Source organism: Lathyrus oleraceus, chromosome 6 (genome assembly GCF_024323335.1).
Source record: "Lathyrus oleraceus cultivar Zhongwan6 chromosome 6, CAAS_Psat_ZW6_1.0, whole genome shotgun sequence".
NCBI lineage: Eukaryota > Viridiplantae > Streptophyta > Magnoliopsida > Fabales > Fabaceae > Lathyrus > Lathyrus oleraceus.
Genome location: NC_066584.1, coordinates 110,597,495 through 110,613,687, shown reverse-complemented (window position 1 = coordinate 110,613,687; position 16,193 = coordinate 110,597,495).

Below are 16,193 nucleotides of genomic sequence, written 5' to 3'. Positions count from 1 at the left end.
ATCATTTGATATTTTTTGTGAATCTTCCCTTTTCTGGTTATTTTTAATTCATTTTAAATAGTTTCCAATATTCAAAAAATGCAAAAATATTTTCTTAACCTCTTTGAATGATGATGGATCTATGAAAAATATTCTCATCAATTTATTAATTGATTTGAGATTTATTTGAGATTTTAGTTCAATTAGGTTATTTTTTATTCATTTTTAATTGATTAAAAATAGTTTCTGGTTTCTAAAAATGCTGAAATTTTTTGTCAAACCTTGTTTGACCTTGTTGAACTTAGGATGGTCCATTTGGACTTTTCAAAGTTGATTTGAAATGGATTTGAATTTTGAACTTTAATTGATTATTTTAATTCAAGTATTATTTTAATTTTCAAAAATACCAAAAATATTTTATTTGTTTCTTGACTTTTAAATTTCATTTTGCTTCTGTTTACTATGGTCTGACCTTGATTCCATTTATCTTTGGTCAATGTATGTTGATTACTTCATTTGAATTTCCATTAATGTACATTCTTATCCATCTTCTTCATCATCTTTTTCTTTTTTGATCAATGAGTTAAAGATTGGTGGTTAACCTTGATGTATGGGAGGCTTAACCTCCCTTGATTCAAATCTAATTCATCTTGATCAAAGATCAAGTGAATGGCTTTGCATTAAGGATAGGTTGCTTCTTGATCAAACAAAAAACCTAAATCAATACAAGATCATTCTCATTTTCTTTTGGCATGGCAAGTTGTAGGAGCTTGGTTCACTAATCAGGGTCTCTAACTTGTGTTTGTTGCCTATATTTTAATTGACAGGTCTCAGGTAGGTGTGACTACTACATTAGTCCACTTATGATTGCTTAACATAACGCTAAATTGCCTTATGGCACACTAACACTAACTATTGACCATTAACTTTTAATTCTTGCACTTTACATTAATGCAATTTAATATTCTTGTACATATTATTAATTTGCTTTTGCCCTTTGCTCATTTGAGCTCATGTTTATGTTAATGCAATTTGCCTTTTGCTCACTTGAGCACATAATTGTATATATACTATTGTGCTTGTGTTTTGTTTTGATTGTTGTGAACCAAATGCAAATGGACAAAAGGACTTAGAATTTAAGATATTCCCTATGCAAAATGGAGTCAAAGAGAAACTAGGCCTCATGCCTTTAGAATGCTATAAAAGAAGAAATAATGTCAAAGAGCAACTAGGCCTCATGCCTTTAGAATGCTTAATCTTGAAGAGGACTTTGAAATGACCAAATCTCTAAACTCACTCTTGTCCATTCTTTGTTTGCATTGTGGAATTTTTTTTGATGTGTATGTTCTTGTGCTAGGGATTCCAACTTGAGTCTAATTGAAGAACCATTGCCATGAGCACCCAAAGTGAGAGATACAAAAGCCATTGGAAGATTCCTAGGAGCTTGCTTTGATTGTGTGCTTGATTGCTTGATTATTTGCTTATTTGCTTGCTTATTCCAAAGGATGGGAGCTACTTAGGTCATCACTATGATCTCAAGAGAGGAACTCCATTGTGGTTTTATTTCTCTCCCTTCATCTTTGTATGCTTAGGACCTTAGTCTTTCTTCTTCTTCCCTCCGCTCTAACCCAAGCCAAAACTGTTGTGCGAACATTAACATTTGTTTTCAACATTAGAAACCTAAGTATTATGCTTTTGATTTTCCAAACTTCTTTTCATAACACTTATTTTGAATTGAATTTTAAGTCAACTTTGACCATACTTTGTAAATACTTTTCATTGGTAAATACAACTCACTCAATTGTTTTTGTGGTTTCAATGGCCACTTCTTACCAAAGCTTTTCATAAACCTTAGCTATTAGGTTTGAGTTATCCTCGAGGTTGATATAATACTCACCTATATCCTTAGTGATGGACAATGAGTCTTCCATGCTTATTATAGGGTTAACCCCTCACTAGCATGTTGAAGCTATCCTCACATGGTGGATTTGTGGTTTTAGGTTGAGTTTTCTCCCTTGGATAACAAAAGACCTTAAGGATTTTGGACCCATCAATCCACCAACTTGTTTTGAGATTTTTACCCCGAACTACGAGGTTATGATCCTAATCTTTTTTTAAGATGGTACGTAGGCAGTGGGTTTATCCATTCAAACGCAAAATTATAAATAATTTGTACAATCTTCTCTCATCTCCCCAATCATGTTTGCACAAACAATTTTCACAAATACCAACCTACCTTACAACAAATTGTGAAAAGGGCTCCCTAGGTGTACCTAGAATGTTTTGGGTGCGTAAAACCTTCCCATTGCATAACCAACCCCCTTACCCCGATCTCTGACATTTTTATTAGTTTTTGATTTGATAAAACTTCTCGGTTTATGTTCGCTTTCTAACATTTCCTTTGGATAAATAGAAGTGCGGTGGCGACTCGATTTGTATGATTTACTTTTGATTTAGTCAATAAATCTAAAGGTAACGAATACCCCGCTATAGAAAAGTAGCGACTCTGCTGGGGATATTTGCCTAGTGGGTTTTGGCTACTTTTCACTTTTTGTTGTATTGTATTGTATATTTTTCTGTGACATATTTTGTGCAATTTGGGATTACTGTATTGTATGTAATGTATGAATTGCTTGATATATTAATAGCTTGTATGCTTGGTGATCTTGGTGAGATGAGTTCTATACCCGAACTCGAGTGCACTTAGGATAGGAGAATGACATAGTCTTGTTGACTTGTGTGGAGTTATTCCTTAGCAAGTTGACTTGCAAGCCCATTCACTTGGTGGAGGTCATGTTGGGATTAATAATGTCACACGAGTAGTCGTGGTTAGGCATTACTCTTTCCAATATAGACCTTAGAAGCCAAGGACCTTAGTTTACTAAGCCCATCTTGGCATATTTCTTAGGACGTAGTGCAAAGGTTGTTCAAGTGTAAGATTTGATACGATTGTTACACGATACTACACTCATAAGAGTCTCTCTTGAGAATATTTTTGGAACACGAGTAGTCGTTTATCCGATAATATCCGAAAGATGGGATGATGACTATGGGAACCTCTTGTATAACATGATTGGCAGGTTTAAACCATAGTAGACTCGCTTTGGGTGGTTCTTAACCGAGACCCCATGCTCGTGACTTGCAACAAACCCTTGATTCATGGTTGATCCGTTCTTGTATATCCTTAATATCAATGGAACTTGGGTGTTGATAAGGTGCAAACCATAATCCACCAAAATGGATGATTGATATTATGGATGACTTGATCCATCCCATGACCTTTGTGTGGTGTGCTTTGCTTGATCCTTGAGTGTGATTGTTGCATTCATGCATTCATGCATATCCATATCATCAACAATGAGAAAATTTTCAAGGAACTTAAGAGGTCTATTTGCAAATTTTCAGACATGGATAGACAAAGAAGGAATACGAAGAAGTACAATTTCATACAACCCGACTTGAAAGAGCTAAGGAATTTTACATCCTATGTATTAGATCCCTTGGAGTTTAAGGCTCGTCATGGGAAGCTTTTGTCTATTCTTGCTACTCAAGTGGATGAAGGTCTGATGAGTGTATTGGTGCAGTTCTATGATCCCTTGTACCATTGCTTCACATTTCCGGATTTCCAGCTTTTGCCTACGCTTGAGGAGTATGCATATCTTGTAGGTATACCTATCTTAGATCAGTTGCCTTTCAGTGGCTTGGAGGGGGTTCCTACTTCTCAAGAGATTGCTTATCTGTTACACATAGATGAATCTCTGGTTGGTGCTCATATGACTACCAAAGGTGGAATTCAAGGTCTCCCTTTTGGGTTCCTTATTGCTCAAGCTACTTTGTATGGGAAGGCCATGAGTGAGGACGCCTTTGAGGCCATATTCGTACTTCTCATCTATGGGCTAGTGTTATTCCCCAACATCGACAAGTTTGTGGATGTGAACGCTATTAGGATTTTCTCTACTCTTAATTTCGTTCCGACTCTGTTGGGTGACACTTATTTCTCTTTGCATATGAGGAATGCAAAGGGTGGTGGTACCATTGTGTGCAGTTTTCCTCTGTTGTACAAGTGGTTTATTTTGCACTTGCCACAGACGGTCGCCTTCAAGGAGAACAAAGGATGTCTACGGTGGTCCACGAGACTTATGTCTCTCACTAATGATGATATATTTTGGTACAACCGTGTATACGATGGTGTGCAGATTATCGACTCTTATGGTGAATTCTCCAATGTGCCTCTTCTTGGTACATATGGTGGGATTAACTACAACCCCGTTTTAGCACGTCGTCAGCTTGGGTTCCCCTTAAAGGATAAACCTAATAACATTCTTTTAGAAGTTGTGTTCTTTCAAGAGGGTAAAGATCCCCAAGGCTTGAAGGGCAGGATAGTCCGCGCTTGGGGCAAGATCCATAGGAAGGGAAGGAAAGAGCTTGGTCCGAAGAACTGTATTGCTTTGGAACCCTATACCTCGTGGGTGAGGAGGAGAGCTTCCGAGTACCTTATGCCTTATGAGTATCCGAGACCTACACCTTTGGTTATGGCTGGGCCTTCAACCCTTCATGACCAAGGAGTAGAGGAGTTGAGAGACGAAAACTGTTCACGTGCTTGGATTCGTGAGCGAGAGGAGCTATTTCAGCAGCTTAGAGATAAGGATGCATTGATAGAGTTTCTTGAGATCAGGTTATCGATGAGCCCGATGATGTGGTGACTTCTCTTCTTCCTCAGTCTTCCATGTTTTGGAAGAGGAAGTACGATCGACTCGCCAAAGAGAAGGCAGATATGGAGGCAGCCTATGAGTGAGAGGTGAAGAGGCTTTGTGCAGCCTACCTTCCAGTCTCGAGAGCTTTAGATGATTGTTTCTAGGGATCCATAGGATGTTCATTTTCCTTCTCTCTTGTATTGTATTATTTGGTTACCAAGACTGTACTTCTTTGGTGTAAAATATTTTCCAGATATTATTGATATGATATTTCCATGTATGTCTAAATAATTAATATTTCCAATATTTGAAAATAGGACTCTAAAGTTCCTCTAATAAGTAAATAAAGCATGTGCACAAGCATTGCATGCATCATGTGCATAAGCAGGTTTTGCTCCGGGCTTCTTGTTCAATGGTTTAACTATGTGTTCTTCATTTATTTTGAAGACAAGCTGACTCACCGGTACTACACCAGAGCCAACTCTTCAAGACTGATGGATCACTTAGAGCAAGAGAATAGAGAGCTAAAGGAGGAAGTGGCCAGATTGACTTCCCTGATGGAGTCTTTCATGGCCGCCCAAAGCCAGTCGTCTCCAACGCCTTTCAACTCCTCCCCGGAGGACAGTCATCTCTGAGATTGCCTCCTCGATAGTGCCTGTTGCCAGTGCCCATTTTGCGCCAATTGCTATGCCATCTGGGTTTCCCTGGGGGATGCCCACGAATTTTGTTCCTGAGGGTCTCGCCCCAACGTTTACTTCTCTGCCGGCATCTAGCCCGGTCCTCGTTGTGCCACCTCTGGTCGTGCATACTATGCCGAGGGTAGATGATACCATCTATCACTCTGAGCCATCTGAGGGCCCAGACGTGTATGAAAAGATGGACTCTATGAATGATTAGTTCCTTGAGCTTCGCAAGGAACTCAAAACTCTTAGAAGGAAGGACCTCTTTGGCAAGTCTGCTGCTGAGCTCTGTCTGGTACCCAATGTCAAGATCCCTGTAAAACTCAAAGTGCCTGACTTTGAAAAGTACAAGGGAAATACTTGCCCTCTCAGTGACTTGGTTATGTATGCAAGGAAGATGTCGACTCAAACTGACAATGATCAGCTCCTCATTCATTATTTCTAGGACAGCCTGTCCGGTGCCGCCCTAAGATGGTACATGGGTTTGGACAGCACGAACATCCGATCCTTCAAGGACCTTGGCGAAGCTTTCATCAAGCAATATAAGTACAACATGGATATGGCTCCCGATAGGGATCAATTGAGGGCCATGTCCCAGAAGGACAAGGAAACTTTCAAGGAGTACGCCTAGAGGTGGCGAGAACTAGCTGTACAGATTGTGCCTCCGCTGGAAGAGAAAGAAATGACCAAGATCTTTCTGAAGACCTTGAGCTCACTCTATTATGAGAGGATGATTGCCAACGCTCCTTCTGACTTCATCGAGATAGTGAATATGGGGATGCGTCTGGAGGAAGGAGTCAGGGAAGGGCGCCTGACTAGAGAAGAAGGCTCTTCTGCCAAACGATATGGGGTGTTTGGGAAGAAGAAAGATGGTGAGGCACATGCTGTGACCTCCCATGTCAAATCCAGAAGACCCTCTATGAAGAGGAAGACTGTGCGTCTTGCCGGTAATCAGCATCAGGTGGCTCATATAGCACATGTTTTCAGAGAAAACTAGCACTATCGGCATAATAATCAGAACCAACAACAACAACATCAACAATATCAATAACAATAGCACCGTCCTCAACAGCAGGCCTACCAGCCTCGAAACAATAATCAGACCAGTACAAGCTATGATAGGAAGAGGGTCAACTTTGATCCTATTCCAATGACCTATGCAGAGCTATATCCTTCTTTGATAGAGAGGAAACTGATCACTCTACGTGACCCACCGGCTATACCTACCAACCCTCAGTGATGTGGAGAACTGCTACCCGCTGAAGACCAAGGTTCAAGACCTTGTAAGAAGTGGTATATTGTTTTTCGAGGACATAGGTCCTAACATCAAGAAGAACCCATTGCCCGAGCATGGGAAATCTGTTGTTAACATGGTCCAGGGTTGCCCTGGTAAGTACAAGGTCAGATATGTCAGCCATATCCGACAATATTTGGTTGATATGCACAGATTGTTGTGTGAATACAGTCATTACGAGCACGACCATGACAGATGTCGTGTTTGCACTGTCAATGAGAGGGGATGTCGTCAAGTTAGAAAAGACATCCAAGAAATGTTGGACGAAGGTGTAATTGAAATACTTCAGAATCGCGATGAGGATGATGAAGTCAATGTGATATCGCCAGTATTTAGGATTCCCGAGCCTGTGGTCATCTAGTATGATGGCAGCAAGCAGAAGGCTTCTCCTGCTCTCATAATCAAGCCAGCTGGCCCTGTGCCATATTCTTCTGATAAGGTTGTTCCCTATCGGTACAATGCTGTTGCATTGGAAGATGGGAAGGAGGTGCCTCTACCCTCCATCTCTGTTGTTAATATCGCTGATGTCAGCAGCCTGACCCGTAATAGTCGCGTTTTCTCGGCTCCGCCGAAATCCCAGGCTGACACCAGAAGGGCTGATGTTGCCGATTGTGTTATTCGCCCCGTTGGGAATTCTTCCAATTCTCCGAATCCGGCACTTGCTGTTAATAAACCTGCCACCGCTGTTAAAACTCATGTCCCTGCTGGCCAAAATGGCATGATGAAAGAGGACTGTGATGAGATGCTGAGGCTCATCAAGAGGAGTGAATACAACGTTGTAGATCAACTTCTATAAACGCCATTAAAGATCTTCGTGCTATCTTTGTTAATGAACTCAGAACCACACCTTGAAGCTCTACATAAGGTGTTGGACGTGGCGTATGTAGATCATGACGTCACAATAGAACAATTTGATAGTATTGTTGTAAACGTTACTGCTTGTAACAATTTAAGTTTCTCTGATGCTGATCTCCCCGAGGAGGGAAGAGACCACAATTTGGCACTTCACATTTCAATGAATTGTAAAGATGATGCCATGTCTAATGTGCTGGTAGACACTGGATCATCACTGAATGTGTTTCAAAAATCCACTCTCGCTAGACTTTCATACCAGGGGCCTCCCATGAGGCAGAATGGAGTGGTGGTAAAAGCTTTTGATGGATCCCGCAAAACTGTGATTGGAGAGGTTGAACTCCCAGTCAAGATTGGACCAAGTGATTTTCAGATCACTTTTCAGGTCATGGATATCCACCCATCATACAGTTGTTTGCTAGACAGACCATGGATTCACGAGGCAAGTGCCGTGACATCCACCCTACACAAGAAATTGAAATTTGTCAAGAACAAAAAGTTGGTTGTGGTAAGGGGAGAGAAGGCTCTCTTGGTAAGCCATATGTCTTCCTTTTCTTACATAGATACTGAGGATAAGGTTGGAACGCCATTCCAAGCCTTGTCTATTGCTGAACCTTCTAAGAAAGGAACTTCTTCATTCGCGTCCTACAATGATGCTAAGTTGGCCATTAAGCATGGCGCAACTACTGGTTTAGGACAAATGATCAAGCTGGAAGACAATAAATCCCGGGCTGGCATAGGGTATTCTTCAGGCACTTTCAACAAGCATGAGCTGTTTCAGAGTGGTGGGTTCATCCACACCGTCCAAGACGAGGAAGTTGCTGCTGTTGTGAAAGAGGATGCAAAGGAAGATTCTGGCAACTTTGTCATCCCTGGAGGGGTCTGCAATAACTGGGTCGCTGTTGATGTTCCAACAGTTGCCCATAAGTCAACGTAATGTTCACTTTTTATTTAAAAACCCTTCTCCCATGCCAAAAGGAGAAGTGATGACATTGTTGGCCCATAAATACAATGATATTTCATTCAATAAATTCAAGTTAAATGTTTGTTTTTCCAAATTATTTTCAATTTTTGCTTTTTTTGCATGAAATTGGTGATCACATAAAACCCTAAAAATAGAATAAAATCAATCTTTTCATCTGCATAATGATTTTCCTTGTTTGAATTCTAAAATCTCTTTTATATCCAAAATCATTATGCAGGTTGATCAAACCCATTGAACATAATGATCCAACACCATCTCCCAACTTTGAGTTCCCTGTACTTGAGCACGAAGAGAAGATCATTCAGCCACATCTTGAGAATTTGGAAACAGTCAACTTGGGGTCTGAAGATTGTGTTCGAGAAGTGAAGATTGGGGCACTCCTGGAAGAGTCTGTAAAGAAGGGGTTGATCGAGTTGCTACGAGAATACGTCGACGTATTTGCCTGGTCATATGAAGACATGCCTGGTCTGGATACTGATATCGTGCAACATTTCCTGCCTTTGAAGCCTGAGTGTGTGCCTGTGAAGTAGAAGCTCAGAAGAACTCATCCTGACATGGCAAAGAAGATTAAAGAAGAAGTTCAGAAGCAAATTGACGCGGGGTTTCTGGTGACTTCTATATATCCTCAATGGGTGGCCAATATTGTGCCCGTACCTAAGAAAGATGGAAAAGTCCGAATGTGTGTGGACTATAGAGACTTGAATAAAGCTAGTCCGAAAGATGACTTTCCTCTGCCACATATTGATATGTTGGTAGATAATACAGCTAAATTCAATGTCTTCTCGTTTATGGACGGATTTTTCGGATATAATCATATCAAAATGGCACCCGGGGATATGGAGAAGACAACATTCATCACGCCTTGGGGAACATTTTGTTATCGAGTGATGCCCTTCGGTTTGAAGAACGCCAGAGCCACGTATCAACGTGCTATGACTACCTTGTTTCATGATATGACGCACAAGGAGATCGAGGTATATGTTGATGATATGATTGCAAAGTCAAAAACGGAAGTTGAGCATGTTTAGCACTTGTTGAAGCTTTTTCAGCGTTTGAGGAAGTATAAGCTTCGTCTGAATCCTAACAAGTGTACATTTGGAGTCCGTTCTGGCAAGTTATTGGGCTTTATTGTCAGCGAAAGAGGTATTGAAGTTGACCCTGCCAAGGTTAAAGCAATACAAGAAATGCCTACGCACAAAACTGAGAAGCAAGTCCGAGGTTTTCTTGGCCGCTTGAATTATATCTCCAGATTTAATCCCACATGACTGCCACATGTGCGCCTATACTCAAGCTCCTCCGGAAAGATCAGCGTCATGATTGGATCGAGGATTTCCAAAAGGCCTTTGAGAGTATTAAAGAGTATCTGTCCGAGCCTCCGATTCTGTCTCCACCTGTGGAAGGGAGACCCTTGATTATGTATCTGACAGTTCTTGAAGACTCAATGGGTTGTGTCCTTGGTCAGCATGACGAATCTGGAAAGAAAGAATATGCTATCTACTACCTGAGTAAGAAGTTCACTGATTGTGAGTCTCGATACTCAATGCTTGAGAAGACATGTTGTGCTTTGGCTAGGGCTGCTAAGCACTTACGCCAGTATATGTTGAATCATACGAGTTGGTTGATATCCAAAATTGATCCAATCAAGTATATCTTTGAGAAGCCTGCTTTAACTGGGAGGATTGCCCGTTGGCAGATGTTGTTGTCTAAGTATGATATTGAGTATCGAGCTCAGAAAGCTATTAAAGGTAGTATCTTGGCTGACCACTTGGCACATCAACCAATTGAGGATTATCATTCAGTTCAATACGAATTCCTAGATGAGGAGATTCTGTATTTAAAAATGAAAGATTGCGATGAGCCTACGTTTGATGAAGAGCCAGAGCCTGGTTCCCAATGGAGCATGGTGTTTGATGGCGCTGTAAATCAATATGGAAATGGTATTAGGGCAGTGATTATTACTCCTCAGGGCACACATTTTCCTTTTACAGCAAGGTTGACTTTCAAATGCACGAATAATATGGCGGAGTATGAGGCCTGTATTATGGGTTTGGAAGAATGTATTGATCTTAGGATCAAGCATTTGGATGTTTATGGCGATTCGGCCCTTGTTGTTAATCAGATTAAGGGTGAATGGGAGATGAATCATCCTGGCTTCATCCCATATAGAGATTATGCGAGGAGGATTTCAAAGTTATTTACTGAGGTTGACTTCCATCATATTCCTCGAGATGCGAATCGGATGGCAGATGCCCTTGCTACGCTTGCTTATATGATTATGGTGAGACTCTGGAATGAAGTTCCCAATATCAATGTGATGCGCTTGGATAGACCAGCTCATGTATTTGCAGTAGAAGAAGTCAAGGATGATAAGCCATGGTATTATGATATCAAGTATTTTCTTTAGAGTCAGATTTACCCGCCTGGGGCATCTGTGAAAGATAGAAAGACTTTGAGGAGATTATCTGGCAGTTTCTACCTCAATGGCGATGTGCTTTACAAGAGAAACTTTGACATGGTTCTGCTCAGATGCGTGGATAGACACGAAGCAGACCTGTTAATGACTGAAGTCCATGAGGGTTCATTTGGTACTCATTCCAATGGATATGCCATGCCAAAGAAGATGTTGAGAGCAGACTACTATTGGTTGACAATGGAGTCTGACTGCTGCAAGTATGTGAAGAAATGTCATAAGTATCAAATTTATACGGATAAGATTCATATACCCCCGACACTTTTGAATGTGATTTCATCACCATGGCCTTTCTCTATGTGGGGAATTGACATGATTGGCATGATAGAGCCGAAAGCGTCCAACGGTCATAGATTTATTCTCGTAGCAATTGATTACTTCACCAAGTGGATTGAAGCGGCATCGTATGCAAACATGACCAGGCAGGTGGTTGTGAAGTTTATCAAGAATCAACTCATATGCCGTTATGGTGTGCCAGACAAGATCATTACTGATAATGGATCTAACTTGAACAATAAGATGATGAAAGAGCTTTGTAGCGAGTTCAAGATTGCACATCATAATTCTTCTCCCTATAGACCCAAGATGAATGAGGTTGTTGAAGCTGCTAATAAGAATATCAAGAATATTATCCAGAAGATGGTTGTTACGTACAAAGATTGGCATGAGATGCTGCCATTTGCTTTGCATGGCTATCGTACATATGTCCGCACTTTAACAAGGGCAACCCCTTTCTCTCTTGTTTATGGCATGGAGGTTGTACTCCCAGTAGAGGTGGAGATCCCATCAATGAGAGTCTTGATGGAGGCCAAGTTGACTGAGGTTGAATGGGTTCAAAGTCGTTATGACCAGTTGAACTTAATCGAAGAGAAGAGATTGACTGCCACGTGCCATGGTCAGTTATATCAGCAAAGGATGAAGAAAGCCTTTAATAAGAAGGTCAAGCCTCATGTGTTCCGGGAAGGTGACCTTGTGCTCAAGAAAGTCTTTTCTTTCACGCCCGATTCTAGGGGCAAGTGGACTCCAAACTATGAAGGTCCATATGTTGTTAAGAGAGTCTTTTTAGGCGGTGCTTTGATACTTACAACTATGGATGGGGAGGATTTCATTCGTCCTGTGAATTCAGATGCAGTCAAGAAATACTTCGCCTAAAATAAAAACAGAATGGCTCGCTAAGTTGAAAACCCGAAAGGGCGGCTTAGGCAAAAATGAGCGTCTCAGTGGATTGAAAACCCAAAAGGGCGATCCAGGCAAAAGTTAGAGACCTAAAAAAGTAATATATGTATCCCGCTAGATTGATTACCTCGCTCTGGGGAAATCTAGGCAAAAATTAGGGATTTGGAAAGTAACTGCATCCTGACAAGACTTTGTTCTACAACTGTCATCGGTCAAGGAATTTCGCTCAGTCACCGTCAACTGAAGCTTCAAATACATTGGATTCAGAGTTGCTGGAGAAGTGGTCATTATGTTCAATGTAGCCCTTTTCCAATATATATCACCAATTTCAAATTTGTAAAGATCCATGGAGTCTTGCCATTTGCAGACTACCATTCCATCAAATAAATTTGAGCCTTTATCCAATTCTTCACACTCTTATTTGTTTCTGTTCAACAAATATTTTGCATGTTTTAATTGATAAATATCATTGTTTTAAATAAATGAAACTTTCATAAATTATTTTAAACAAAGTGAACATTCACAATGACAAAAAGGATAATTGGGACACCTTCAGTGCTCTCCCAAGGATTGTATGATCTCCGAAAGGGTAAGACATTTGTTCATATTCCCAGCATACTTGTATCCTTTTCATTATATTTCAGGTTGTCTCCTCCGCGAGCACAGAAGAAAGTTAAGCATCACCAAGTTCCTTAGAGAGTCTGGAGCTTTGGTCCCATTTTGTTTGGAGGAGTATATCTCTAACATCCCACTAAATCCCCAGAGAGTTTGGAGTTTGGTCTTAATCTTCTAGCTCCCCGGTGAGGTTGGATTTAGCATTTGTGTCATCAATTATATGGTTGTCATCCCTTATGTGGATTGACCTAAAATCCCTTATAAATTGATAAATTGATACGCTATCTTTTCGAGGAAGTTGGTATTCCCTCATTCGGATTGGAATCCTCCTGCAGAGTGAGCAGGAAATCACCAGCATGAGTGGAATTCTCAACAATTTGGTTTGTAGCTTTCCCCCGTGGATTCACCTACGTTAATATCCAGCAGGTTTGGCTTTGCTCATCCTCAGCAGGGTTGATCCTTTTTTTTTCTCCTCAGTACGGTCGTCAGCAGAGTTTCCCTAGTGGTGTTGTCTGATTAGAGCCTGTTTATGATTTTCCTCCTGAGTAGAGCGGGTGTTGAAAATGTTCATTTTCTATCCCCAACGGAGTGGTGTTTCTCTTCTCCTCGGCAGAGATTGTTTCTCCAGCAGTACGAGAAAATGTGTTGGATGTGGAACTATTTGTTTGGTGGTTATTCCTCACAGAGTTTCATCTCTCCCCTGGATAACTTCCCCCAGTAGAGTTGCTTCTACGACGGATTTTATCCGTGTTTAGAATCCTCAGCCGAGACTTTGCCCGATTGCAGTTTGGCGGTGGAACTTCTGAATAAGATATGTTGATTCCTTCCCCAGCGAAGTGACTGGTTCTCCTTCTCCTTAGCAGAGATATTTCCTTCAGTGGCTAGAAGTGAATTTTGTTGATGTACTTTTGATTTGGTGGTTGTCCCTCACAGAATTATACATCACTTCCTGATGAAGATCCCCAGTAGATTTCTTCTCTGAATGATCTTATCCTTATCTCTGCATACTGTTGGAAGATCCCCAGCTTTAGTGATTGTGAGCCCTTTCTTATCCCCAACAAGATTGGTGTTTCCTGGTATATGTCGCCCCCATCAGATTGGGAGTTTCCCCAGTGGGCCTGGATTTTCTATTTTGAGATGTAGTACCGGATGTTTGTCCATTGATTCCTGGACCTGTTTGTGTTAGATACGTCTGTTTGTCAGCATTCATCATACATAAACCGCGCATATGCATGCATAATTATAACATTCAGATATTCATGTTGCATTCCTTGCCATGTATCTTTGATTTGTTGTCTCCTGCTATTTGGTGATATATATTTCCCCAAGCAGATGTTGGTGTCCGATCTCTCCATATAGAGTTAGCCTCATAGGCAGAAAGTGTCTACCCTTTCTTCCATATTCTCCACTGAGTTATGTCCTCGTGGATGATTGTTATTTCAGTTTCCTCCCAAAACATGTATTGGGATGGAATTTTTCTCCCTTGAGTTATATCATCATAGGGTTGAGTCTTGTTTCATTGTGTCTCTCTAGTTCGTTCCTAGATTGATTCCTCTTGTTATTTCCCCTGTATTTCCCCGTGGTTTAGATGAATGATTACTCAGTAACCAGTAATTATCCATCTTTTCCCTAGCGGAATTTTCTGTGGCCTTCTACCCAGTAACCGGTAGTTGTAAGTCCTATTTCTGTGGTTTTCTACCCTCATACTAGTAGTTGTAAACCCCATTTTATCCCCTTTGCAGAGTTAACCCTTGATTTTTGCTCATCCTAACCGATGATGGTTACTCTTCTGTGGTTTTCTACCCAGTAACTGGTAGATGTAATCCCCTCTTTGACGGTTATCTTTATCCAATATTCATTATCGATATTCCTTCACCTTTCAAGTATATCTCCCAGTAACCGGTGATATATCTCTTGGATAATTGCTCTGATAAAGCAACGACTCCCCAGTGAGTCATCTTTCATTTACCCGTTGGTTTGGTAATGATTGTTTCTCCCCTTTGATTGGTCATCATTTTTATACCCAGTAATCGGTACCCCGATGTCTTCTCTTTTCGGTCGATTTATCCTTTATTAACCCAGGAACCGGTTGTGGATAATATTCCATGCGAGTATTTTATCTACGTTCTGACGGTAATAGATAATATACCTCATGCGCTCTTCGGTCGAAGTCTTTTTCTTCCCCAGTCGAGTAAGATTCGTATTTCCTTATGGAATCGAATGTCTATCCTGTAATCGAGTTTGCTTTTTCAGCCCTTCTTTCGGATGATGAGTGTCTTGGGAATTGATAACACTGAAATTTACGTATTTTCGACTCCGATTTCACATGCATTCTAGTCGTTTTATTGTCATTTTGTTGTGTTATTACTGTGTTTTCCTTTGTTTTCAGGTTTTTACATTAATCGGAGCCCCGATCGAGAAAAGGAGTGAAAAAGAGCTAAAAACCCTAAAATTCAGCATTTTGTGCTTATGGCCTACCCCATGGCGGGTGCCACAGACCAAGCCATGACATGTCCAAGTCCAACTTCCTCAACTCCCACGTTTCCCCACTACATCCACTAAGGCGCCCCACTTTGTGCTTGTGGCGGGCGCCACAAGAAGGAAACGGTTTCCTCTATTTTCAAGTTGAAGGGCATCCAAGTAAATTCCAATTTTTTTATTTGCTTATAAATAGAAACGTGAATTCAGTTTTACAGTCATCCAAACATAGAGCAGAGGCAAACTCAGAAGCAACTTTGTTTCACTTAGGCATATATTCCGTATTTTATAGTGGTAATCGCTTCGCATTGGAGTGTTACCACAATTGTGTCATCAAGTCTATGATAGAGTATGTAATCGAGTTTGGAGCACTTTGGAAGGAAGTTAATCCTGCCGCCATTTTCTTTTCCGCATTGCAATTTACTCAGCCCTCCGTTTGGAGCAGGTTTTTTTTTCTTGTCTTTATTTTATTTATTTCCCGCACTCGCTTTTACTTTATTTATTTCCCGCACTCGCTTTTATTTTATTTATTTCCCGCACTCGCTTTTACTTTCTTTATTTCCCGCACTCGCTTTTACTTTACTTATTTCCCGGTCTCGCTTTTATTTTATTTATTTCCTGCACTCGCTTTTACTTTATTTATTTCCCGCACTCGCTTTTATTTTATTTATTTCTCGCACTCGCTTTACTTTATTTATTTCTCGCACTCGCTTTACTTTATTTATTTCTCGCACTCGCTTTAAATTATTTATTTCCTCGCACTCGCTTTAAATTATTTACTTTCCGCACTCGCACTACTTTTATTTACTTTCCGCACTCGCACTACTTTTATTTATTTTAATGCACTTTTATTTTACCATGTCTAACTAAATCTAAAAGGTTAGAATGTAAGGATCGTAATTGAACCGATAATCCGTACAATTGTTCGTAGAAACACTTAAGGGCTATTTTAACTTTCAACTGAAGTTTT